The following is an 11,467-nucleotide window of genomic DNA, read 5'->3' as shown; positions in this document are numbered from 1 at the left end:
GTTCTGAAGCAGACGCTGCAAATTGACGGATGAGGAGATCCTGTGCATTGAAGCATTTGCCGTGAAGAATGCAGAAGATGAGAGTCTTCATTGCACCATTAATCGTTGCATATCGAGAGTGTCCTTTTACAGGCCATAGAGTCCGCCTTATGATGTGATATATTGTTCTTGGCAGGTACTCTAAGTCTTCAACGAAGAACCTGGTTGGATAGGGTGCATTAGGAGGCGGTGGCTTCATCATTGAGAGCATCTGACTCATATCTGGCTCAGGACGCTGAAATATGCTCTCAATTGCTTCAGCATGGAGTTGGCACCCTTCTTCAAAGAATTCGCCAGGAGTGGGAAGGCCTGTAAGCTCAATTAGGTCGAAAGCATTGGCTTCATGATGGATATTGCCTGTCATCCACTCCAGGATCCATGTCTTCGGATCTCTGTTATAGCCTTTGATATGCAAAGTGGCATAGAACTGGAGCAGAAGCTCTTCGTTCCAGTGCTCTTCATCAGTGATGAATGGCAGCAACCCCACTTGCTTGAAGCAATCCAGTGCTTCTTCCAGACCAGGCAGACCAGCAACAGCTTCAACCTCAAGGCGCTTGTGAGGAAAGATGCGGCCTTGGTTGTATAGGATACATGAATAATAGCTGCGCTGTTGATGGCTCTAGAACCTATCTGATACAATCCGTTCCCTTGAATAAGGGTTCTTGGAGCGGTCAAAAAACGTGTTATCTGCCCTGAAGCCGTTGATGTTGAAGGAACCAGGAGCTGATGCAGGACCTAGGAACCTTGGCAGTCGTGGGATCGGCTTCTGAACGTGGGGCCTGTGCGCAATATGATAGTTGAATTGTGGTCCGGCAGCAGACTCAGGCACAGAATGTTCAGGAGCAGTAGCTTCGGTGCCTTCTGAAGCGGTTGTTGGGGAGGGCTCCACATTTGCTTCGGCATTGTTTGTGGCAGCCTCAACATTTTCAGCTTCAGGCACATTCTCCTTGAGAACTGCTTCGTGTTGGTGCGGGGGAGTTGGAGCTTGTGGTATTTCTGCTTGCTCTTCGGCTGATGCAGCCGGAATGTCTTCAGCAGCCTGAGCCCTTGGCCCTTTGCGAAGCCTACGGAATGTAGGCGCCGGTGGAGTTGCAGTGGGTTGGGGCTCATCTTCCTCCTGTGGGCGATCTGCCCACGACGCATCTTGTGTGATTGGCGTCAATGGACGACCAATACTTATCTGTTCGCTTGTCTCAAGCTGAGGAAGGGCTGCATCACCTTGCATATTATCTTGGAGACCAATGTCTTCAGCAGCGTGTGGTTCGTCTGCTGGAATGTCTTCAGCGTGCGGAGCCTCTATGGAAGCAGGCTCATGCACAGTCAACTGACGATCTGCGTCAGGATAGCGGACGGAGGGGGTTCAACGATCAAGGGCTCTATGGGAGCAGCCCGAGATTTCTTTGTTTTGCGCTTCTTGATGATGGGTTCAGAAGGAGAGGCTTCAGATTGTTTCCTCTTCTTAGCTTCAGCCTCTGCAGTCCGTGTCTTCTTGAGCTGTGAGGCGGTTGATTGACTCTTTGGCTTCGAGCCAGTCTTTGCAGCGGGGAAGAAAATCGGAGCGGTTTCTGACCTTGGTGCTTCAGATTCAGGCACAGCAGGCTGCTTTTTCTTCTTTGCGGCCATCCTGGGGTCAATGCCTGGACGCCCAAGTGCCTTGCGCTTCTCTGCCTCATTGTAGGCCTGCACGCAGCGATCAGCCAAAGTCTTCATGCGCTCTTGTGAGCCTTGAGCTTCAGCACGCGTCTTCAGGAAGTTCTCTTTCAGCTCGTGCAACATGATCTTGAAGTTTTTCACTTCTTGCACATTGAGCTTTGCCACGTGCTTCTTGAACTGAGCTTTTTCGTAATCAATTTTCTGCTTCAGTTCTACAATGCGCTGGGCTATTGCAAGTTCTGAAGCTATTGCGCCTTGAAAAGCAACGCTGAGGCCTATGGGCAGCTGCAGATCATTGAAGCTGATGTCTGGTGAGGCAAACCATTCATCGATGAAATTGTGGATGATGGCGACATCAAACAGAGGCAGATTGTTGAAGATTTCAGCCTCCTCCTTGCTCTTGATGAGCTGCTCGAGAGCGTCATCTCCAAGATCTTCATCGCTTGAGAGATCAATGGTTTCACAGCGCAGAATATCAGCAGCTGTAAGCTCTTTGCCTGTGTGTGGCTGAGGCTTCTTGGCTTCTTGGGGCTTGGAGACTCGTGATATGTCTTCAGACTGCACACTGGCTTCAGGAGGTGCAGTTGCCAATGGCTTCGCTCTTGAGATTATGGGAGAAGCGGCTGGCTTTGAAGCTTTTGGAGCTTTTGGCTTCTTCTGCTTTGGCTTCGGAGCAGCAGGGGCGTCATCTGACTCAGTATCTGCTGGAGGGTCATTCACAGCAGTCCCTTGGACTAGGATGCGAGTGATGAGTCCTGCAAGATTGGCATATGGCCCGATGATATTGGGATCGGCGTCGCGTGTGCCATCTGCCCTTGGTGAGGAGGGACCAGGGTTGAAGTCAAGCCCAAATTTCTTCTTGTTTATCTTCGCTGACTGTTGTGCAAACTGAAAGTTGCGCTTGAAGAGATTATCATCGCGGCACCAGAGAAGTGATGACAGATGTGCTTCAGCTGGCTTTGGTCCTCTCACCATGCATGGATAGAAGCCTTGAGCGATGGCTTCGACTCTGGACCTGGGTACGAGATTTTTGTATAATACATCTCCCCACGGTCTCTTGATGGCGCACTTCTCCGCATATTCCTGAGTGACGAAGCGGTAGTGGAACCATTGCTCTGCCCAATATCTTCGAATCCATTGGATTTGTGTCTTGCGCTGACCATAGCTTTCTTCTGGATCAGTTTTGTACATCTCTGCTAATTCATCAGGCAGATCTTTGGATGTTTCACCACGTCGCTGTCTGCCTCCCTTCCTTGCTGCTGTTTCTGAAGCCATGAATAACTTGGAAGGCTTCAAGATGTTCAAAGGCTTCAAAGGCTTCCTTTTGCAAGAACTGGCTTCAGGGGAGTTGATGTGATGCTGCAAGTACTCTGCAAATGAATGCAGACTATGAGAACCAAAGGATTCTCCCACGGACATGTACCTATGACAGCATTAAGGTGCGAGGGAAGGGGAAGAGGTCATATGCATTCTCAGAAGATTTTGAAGATAAAATCGGTTTAGAAGACATTGACCTCATTATGCGAAGACATTCACTTGTAGATAAGAAGTTGGTTCCAGATTTGAACGAACCCATAGATCAGTACAAGTGAGGAATCTAACTACCTTATGAAGCACAAGTGAATATTCTAGGCATGTTATGAGATGCAGCGAGAGATTTAACTGGTGTGAAGAGAAACTTCTTATGGCAGAAAGTGACTGAACTGTAGGATCAAAAGAAGTTGTAAAAAGAGGTTTTATTTACCCCACTTGGAACTGCTAGACGAAGTGAGAGTTGAGGCCGAGCAGTTCGATCCTCCGTGCCCTAACTTGGCGATGGAAGACACCTACGGCGACGACGGAGAGAGCGATGTCCGTTGTCGGCGTGAAAACGGCGTTGGAGAGGTTGCGGCAGTGAAGCGCTTCGTCGCCGGCGTCGTCGAGTGCTAGCGGTGGCGCTAGGGTTCGTGCGTGGGTGGAAGAAGGAGATAATGACCGCAGTGAATCATGTATTTATAGGGATAGAGGCGGCACTGCGCTATTACGCAGGTGCCCCTGGCGGTTCGCATTTGAGGCACGAGTGGCCAGTTAGAGGAAAATTGGGGTTTGTTCCACGTCCCACGCATGCCTAAATTGTCAGGCGGTCGTTCCTGCTTCTCCGGATCTTATGTGGAGGAATGAGCATTAAAAACGGACTTTTATGGTTGTCTCTGTCTTCAGCTGACGAGGACACAGTGAAGACATTCGACAGTTTCAACAGAATGCATATGACTTGGAGAGATAGAGTTTGAGATAGAAAGCATAGAGAGGTTAGGGTCCAATCACATTCACTTAGTTCAAAAGATTCAACCAAGAAGACATAGCTATAAGTGAATGCTGTAGAGGACAGGACATCAGTGTATATATATATCCATATAATCAACGTAGTGAAGATAATCATGAAGACATGTTGAGTTCAAAGCCAAACCAAATGTGAAGACATTGCGAGGTAACGCCATGAGAGAAACACTTCAAACTGGAATGTTTGGTGGTGGCGTTACCCACCGTATAGGAAGTATTAGACCCAGACACGGCGCACAATTATCGTGGCGCTCCGAAGTCAAATTCCACATTAATGTATTCACACTTAGAATGTATGTCTTCATTGATTGAAGATATACTTTACTTCGTGTGTTGCACATCTATGTCATCAATATGCATAAGTGTTAGGATGTGTGCCTGATCACAGGACATTTGAGGATTCCAAGATATTTAGCTCACACCGTAACTTGCAAAACCTCTTCTCATCCAAGGGCTTGGTGAAGATATCTGCCAATTGCTCTTCAGTGCTGACGTGTATGATATCAATGTCTTCCTTCACAACGTGATCTCTGAGTAAGTGATGGCGAATTTCAATGTGCTTTGTCTTCGAGTGCTGAACTGGGTTGTTGGCAATCTTGATGGCGCTTTCGTTGTCGCAGTAAAGTGGCACTTGCTTCAGATGAATGCCATAATCCTTGAGTGTTTGCTTCATCCACAGGAGCTGAGCGCAGCAAGATCCAGCAGCAATGTATTCAGATTCAGCAGTGGAGAGAGATACACAGTTCTGCTTCTTTGAAGACCAACATACAAGTGATCGTCCCAGAAAGTGACATGTGCCTGATGTAGACTTGCGATCAACTTTGTCACCAGCATAATCAGCATCCGAAAAACCAACCAAATCAAACTCTGAGCCCTTTGGATACCATAATCCTAGAGTTGGGGTGTGAGCCAAATATCGAAGAATTCTCTTCACAGCTAAGTGATGCGACTCCTTTGGTGCCGCTTGAAATCGAGCACACATGCAAACACTAAGCATGATATCTGGCCTAGATGCACATAAATAAAGCAAAGACCCAATCATGGAGCGGTATACCTTTTGATCGAACTCTTTACCATTGTCGTCAGGACCTAGATGATGTTTGGCTGGCATTGGTGTTGTGAAGCCTTTGCAGTCTTGCATACCGAACTTCTTCAGGCATTCTTTAAGATATTTCTCTTGAGATATGAAGATGCCATTGCGTTGTTGCCGTATTTGAAGACCGAGGAAGAACTTCAGCTCCCCCATCATGGACATCTGATATTGCTCTTGCATCATATATCCAAACTCTTCACTGTATTTCTGATTGGTGCAGCCGAAGATAATGTCATCCACATATATTTGGCACACAAACAATTCACCATCATATGTCTTCGTGAAAAGAGTGGGATCCAGAGAACCAGGTATGAAGCCTTTGCTCTTCAGAAAGTACTTGAGTGTATCATACCAGGCCCTAGGGGCTTGTTTGAGGCCATACAGTGCCTTGTTGAGCTTGTATACCATATCAGGATGTTTTGGATTTTCAAAGCCAGGTGGTTGTGCAACATACACTTCTTCTTCAATCTTGCCATTGAGAAATGCACTTTTCACATCCATCTGATATAGAAGTATGTTATGATGATTTGCATAGGCCAGCAGTATGCGTATGGCTTCAAGCCTAGCCACATGAGCAAATGTTTCATCGAAGTCAATGCCCTCCACTTGAGTATATCCCTGAGCAACGAGACGAGCTTTGTTTCTTACAACTTGGCCATGCTCATCTTGCTTATTGCGGTATATCCATTTGGTGCCTATTATGTTGTGCTTCCGTGGATCAGGACGCTTAACCAGTTCCCATACATTATTCAGCTCAAACTGTTGAAGCTCTTCTTGCATAGCTTGAATCCATTCAGGTTCCATGAAGGCTTCTTCAACTTTCTTGGGTTCTGATATTGAGACGAATGCAAAATGCCCACAGAAGTTTGTTAGCTGAGTTGCCCTTGAACGAGTGAGTGGACCAGGTGCATTGATGCTATCAAGTATTTTGTCAATCTGTACTTCATTTGCAACACGAGGATGTATAGGGCGAAGACTTTGCTCTTGCTGATCTGTGTTGTCATTTGGAGGTATACCTTCAGGCTGAGCATTGTCTTCATGTGGATCAGGTGCTGAGATGATAAGTTCTTCTTCAGGATGAGCTTCAGAAGGTACAATTTCTCCAGTTCCCATAAGCTTGATTGATTCATTTGCTGGAACTTCATCTAGCACATTTGGCAATTGCTCTCTTTGTGATCCATTGGTTTCATCAAACCGCACATCCACTGTTTCTACCACTTTGTAGTGGAAGAGATTGAAGACTCTGTAGGAGTGCGAATCCTTTCCATATCCAAGCATGAAGCCTTCATGTGCTTTTGGTGCAAACTTTGAGGTGTGGTGTGGGTCCTTGATCCAGCATTTTGCGCCAAATACTCTGAAGTAACTGACATTTGGCTTCTTGCCAGTTAGGAGTTCATAAGATGTCTTGTTCAGAAGCTTGTGAAGATAAACACGATTGATAGTATGGCATGAAGTGTCAATGGCTTCAGTCCAGAATTTTCTTGGAGTCTTGTATTCATCTAGCATTGTTCTGGCCATCTCAATGAGAGTTCTGTTCTTGCGTTCGACGATGCCATTTTGCTGTGGCGTGTATGGAGCTGAGAATTCATGTGTGATGCCCAAGGTATCCAGATATGTATCAAGGCCAGTGTTCTTGAATTCAGTGCCATTGTCACTTCTGATGTGCTTTATCTTGGCGCCAAAATTGTTCATAGCTCGATTTGCGAAGCGTCTGAAGACATCCTGCACTTCAGTCTTGTAAAGGATTATGTGCACCCAAGTATATCTAGAATAATCATCAACAATTACGAAGCCATAGAGGCAAGCAGAAGTAGTAAAAGTTGAGTAGTGAGTGGGACCGAAAAGATCCATATGAAGCAGTTCGAAGGGTTGAGTAGTAGTCATGATTGTCTTCGAAGGATGTTTTGCCCTTGTCATCTTCCCTGCTTCACAGGCACCGCATAAGTGATCTTTCTTGAACTTGACGCCCTCGATGCCTATGACGTGCTTTTTCTTCGCAAGGGTGTGGAGGTTCCTCATGCCAGCATGCCCAAGCCTTCGATGCCAAAGCCAGCATTCTAAAGCTTTTGCAAGAAGACATACTGCAAGTTGTGGTCCTGCTGAGAAATCTACCACGTACAGATCACCCTTCCGATACCCTTCAAACACTAGAGATTTGTCAGATTCCATTAGCACCAAGCAGCGATATTTGCCAAACATTACAATCATATTCAAATCGCAAAGCATTGAGACAGACATTAAGTTGAAGCCAAGGGATTCAACAAGCATGAATTTATCCATGTGTTGATCCCTTGATATTGCAACTCTACCTAGACCCAATACCTTACTTTTACCAGTGTCAGCAAATGTAATGTGGCTCTTGTCAGATGGACGTAAGGTTGAGTCCATAAGAAGGCTTCTTCTGCCAGTCATGTGATTTGTACACCCACTGTCAATAATCCATTCTGAAGACTTTGAAGTCGCTGGTGTCGTACCCTACAGTGCAGTTAGGGGGATAGGCTTCACGGAGGGTATTGTGAAGCATAAACATTTGACGAACCAGTGGGTTATGAAAACTTAGATCCAGATTAGGACTAAGGAGAGTAGCATGCGATTCAGGAACGAAGTACATAATGATGCCATTTGGGCAGTTTATCTTGCGCCTCACAAGATTTTTATGGTCCCCAGCAATAGCATCAGAAGATTTTGTTTTTGTGCTGGAGACCTTTCCCTGCAAAAGAGAGTTAAGCTTTCTTAACCACCCACATCTTCAAGGGTGGCTTAGAAGCTATAAGTCTAAGTGCAGCATCTGAGAATTTTGGCTTTGAAGCCTTAGCAAACAGTCTAGCAGGTGGACAATAATACTCATAGGAATAAGCAGAATAATTTTTGGACATATGAACATGTCGGTTTGATGAACCGCTCTCATATTCATATGCCTGAGTATGGTTTCCCTGCAAAACATTTGCATTAGTGTTACTCAGGTGAGTCCTCTGTCTGTATGAAGCCTTTGGTCCATATGAAGCCTTTGGTCTGAGGTTTGTCTTCTTCAAGTGAGGTGTCAAGAAGACATTCACAGGAAGATTTTCCAGACATGTTTTCGGAACCCAGATCTTCTTCATCGGAGGTCCATTCCTGCAGTTAGTACCAATGTACCTGGCAAACACTTCACCATTCTGATTCTTAAACAGTTTATAGTTTGCATCAAAGGATTCATCAATGATAATTGGGTTAGCACAAGTGAAGCCAGACAGATTGGATGGATCTGCTGAGGATTCCTTTGCAGCAACCCATGTGGTTTTGGGGTACTGCTCAGGTTTCCAGTAAGACCCATCTGCATTAATTTTCCTCACGAACCCAACACCCTCTTTTCTAGGGTTTCGGTTCAGAATCTGCTTCTTAAGGACATCACATAATGTTTGATGCCCTTTCAGACTTTTGTACATCCCTGTTTCAAGCAATGTCTTCAACCTAGCATTCTCATCAGCAATAGCAGTGGTATCCTCAGCAGAGGGGTTAGTTACCACATCAACAGTTGAAGATATTGGAACAGTAGTAGTAGTGGAACATTCAGCAACAGAAGTAGCATTATCACGCTCAATGCATTTAAGACATGGTGGTTCAAATCCTTCCTGAGCGGGACTGATCTGTTCGGAGCGAAGTGACTCGTTTTCCTTTTGAAGATCTTCATGAGCCACCCTCAATTTCTCAAGTTCTTGCTTCCTTTGAAGATAATCATAGGAAAGCTTTTCATGAGTTGTTGAGAGAGTATCATGACGATCTTCAAGTTCCTGATACTTAACGTGAAGGTTTTTTATGTCTTCAATTAAGGATTCAGATCGAGTCATTTCAGCACCCAACAGATCATCGCTTCTGTCTAACAGTTTTTGAATATGTTCCATAGCTTTCTGTTGTTCAGTTGCAATTTTAGCAAGCGTTTTGTAGCTAGGTTTTGAATCACATTCAGAGTCATCATCACTGGATGTTTCATAGCGAGTAGTGCGTGTGTTTACCTTGGCACCGCGGGCCATGAAGCAGTAGGTAGGAGTGGAGTCGTTCTTGTCATTTGCGTCAGTGTCGGTGATGCAGTCATTGTCCTCAGTGTTGAAGATGGACTTGGCGACGTATGCTGTAGCCAGACTCGCAATGCCAGAATCAGACTCCTCCTCAGACTCCACCTCTGCCTCCTCAGATACGGACTCCTCCTCTGAATCCATCTCCTTTCCAACAAACGCACGTGCCTTGCCAGATGAGCTCTTCTTGTGTGATGAAGACTTGGAAGAAGACTTTGAGTATTTCTTCTTTTTCTTGTCGTCAGAATCATATTCCTTGCTCTTTTTCTTTCTTCTGTTCTCATTGTCCCACTGTGGACATTCAGAGATGAAGTGTCCAGTTTTCTTGCACTTGTGACATGTTTTCTTCTTGTAGTCATGAGCAGAAGCTTCATCATTCCTTGAGCTTGATCGTGAAGATTTTCTGAAGCCTTTCTTCTTAGTGAATTTTTGGAAATTCTTCACTAGCATTGCAAGTTCTCTTCCAATGTCTTCAGGATCATCAGAACTGCAGTCAGATTCTTCTTCAGATGAGGAGACAGCTTTTGCCTTCAAGGCACGAGTTCGCGCATAGTTTCGACCGTAGATATCTCTTTTCTCAGAAAGCTGAAACTCATGTGTGTTGAGCCTCTCAAGTATGTCAGACGGATCGAGTGTCTTGAAATCAGCACGTTCTTGAATCATTAGGGCCAGGATGTCAAACGAACTATCAAGTGATCTCAGCAGCGTCTTGACGATTTCATGTTTGGTGATCTCAGTGGCGCCGAGGGCTTGAAGCTCATTTGTGATGTCAGTGAGCCTGTCAAATGTGTGCTGGACATTCTCATTGTCATTTCACTTGAAGCGGTTGAAGAGATTGCGAAGGACACTGATTCTTTGATCTCTCTGGGTTGAGATGCCTTCATTAACTTTGGAGAGCCAGTCCCAAACCAGCTTGGATGTCTTGAAAGCACTCACACGACCATACTGCCCTTTGGTCAGATGTCCACAGATGATGTTCTTGGCAGTAGAGTCCAGTTGAACGAATTTCTTGACATCAGCAGCAGTGACACCTTCTCCAGCCTTGGGAACGCCGTTCTCGACGACATACCATAGGTCGACGTCAATGGCTTCAAGATGCATACGCATCTTATTCTTCCAGTAGGGATATTCAGTTCCATCGAAGACGGGACACGCAGCGGAGACTTTGATTATCCCTGCAGTCGACATAGCTAAAACTCCAGGTGGTTAAACCGAATCACACAGAACAAGGGAGCACCTTGCTCTGATACCAATTGAAAGTGCGTTATATCGACTAGAGGGGGGGTGAATAGGCGATTTTTATGAAAGTCTTCAAAACGTGAGAGTTATGAAGACAAACAGTGAAGATTATGCCTATTACTATGCAGCAGAAGTTAGATTACACTAGGCCAGCCATGGTCATGTATTCAACACAGTGAAAGCGCAGTGACAAACAGCTTCAGTGTAATAAGGATCAGGTAGGAAGAAGTTATGAAGCCAAACAGATCATACATTCATGTTGTGAAGACAAAAGATAAAGCAAGCATGCAACGGCTTCACAATGAATGACTGTAAGTAAAAGGATGTGAAGATGAAACCAGTGACACGTTGAAGACAATGATTTGTTGGACCAGTTCCAGTTGCTGTGACAACTGTACGTCTGGTTGGAGCGGCTAGGTATTTAAACCAAAGGACACACAGTCCTGGACACCCAGTCAAGGACACTTAGTCCAAGACACCCAGTCCTCACCGTTTTCTCCTTGAGCTAAAGTCACACAGACCTCGCCCAATCACTCTGGTAAGTCTTCGAGGTAGACTCCCAAACCTTCACAGACTTCGTTCACTGGCAATCCACAATTTCTCTTGGATGCTCAGAACGCGACGCCTAACCGTCTGCAGGATGCACAGTCCTCAAGTGTAATAAGTCTTCAGATCACACAGACACGAAGACTTAAGTGATGCCCAATTTACTCTGGCTCTGGGTGGTTAGGGCTCTTCTCCTCACTAGGAATTTTTCTCTCAAAGGCTTCGAGGTGGGTTGCTCTCAAACGACAAAAGCCATGCACTGAAATCTGAGCAGCCAACCGTTTATGGTTGTGGGGGTGGGCTATTTATAGCCACTTGGCAACCCGACCTGATTTGTCCGAAATGACCCTGGGTCACTAAGGAACTGACACGTGTACCAACGGTCGGATTTTGAACTCTCATGGCAACTTTACTTGAGCTGCAAGTAAAGCTGACTTGTCTGACTCTGGACAAGATTTTCTCTCATAGTCTTCGCTCGAAGACATAGGATTTGGATTAGGCATCACTTCAGTCATTCTGACTGGTT

This window comes from Triticum urartu, chromosome 2A (genome assembly GCF_056163025.1).
Source record: "Triticum urartu cultivar PI428250 chromosome 2A, HENAU_Tu73, whole genome shotgun sequence".
Classification (NCBI taxonomy): domain Eukaryota; kingdom Viridiplantae; phylum Streptophyta; class Magnoliopsida; order Poales; family Poaceae; genus Triticum; species Triticum urartu.
This window is presented reverse-complemented; position numbering follows the sequence as displayed.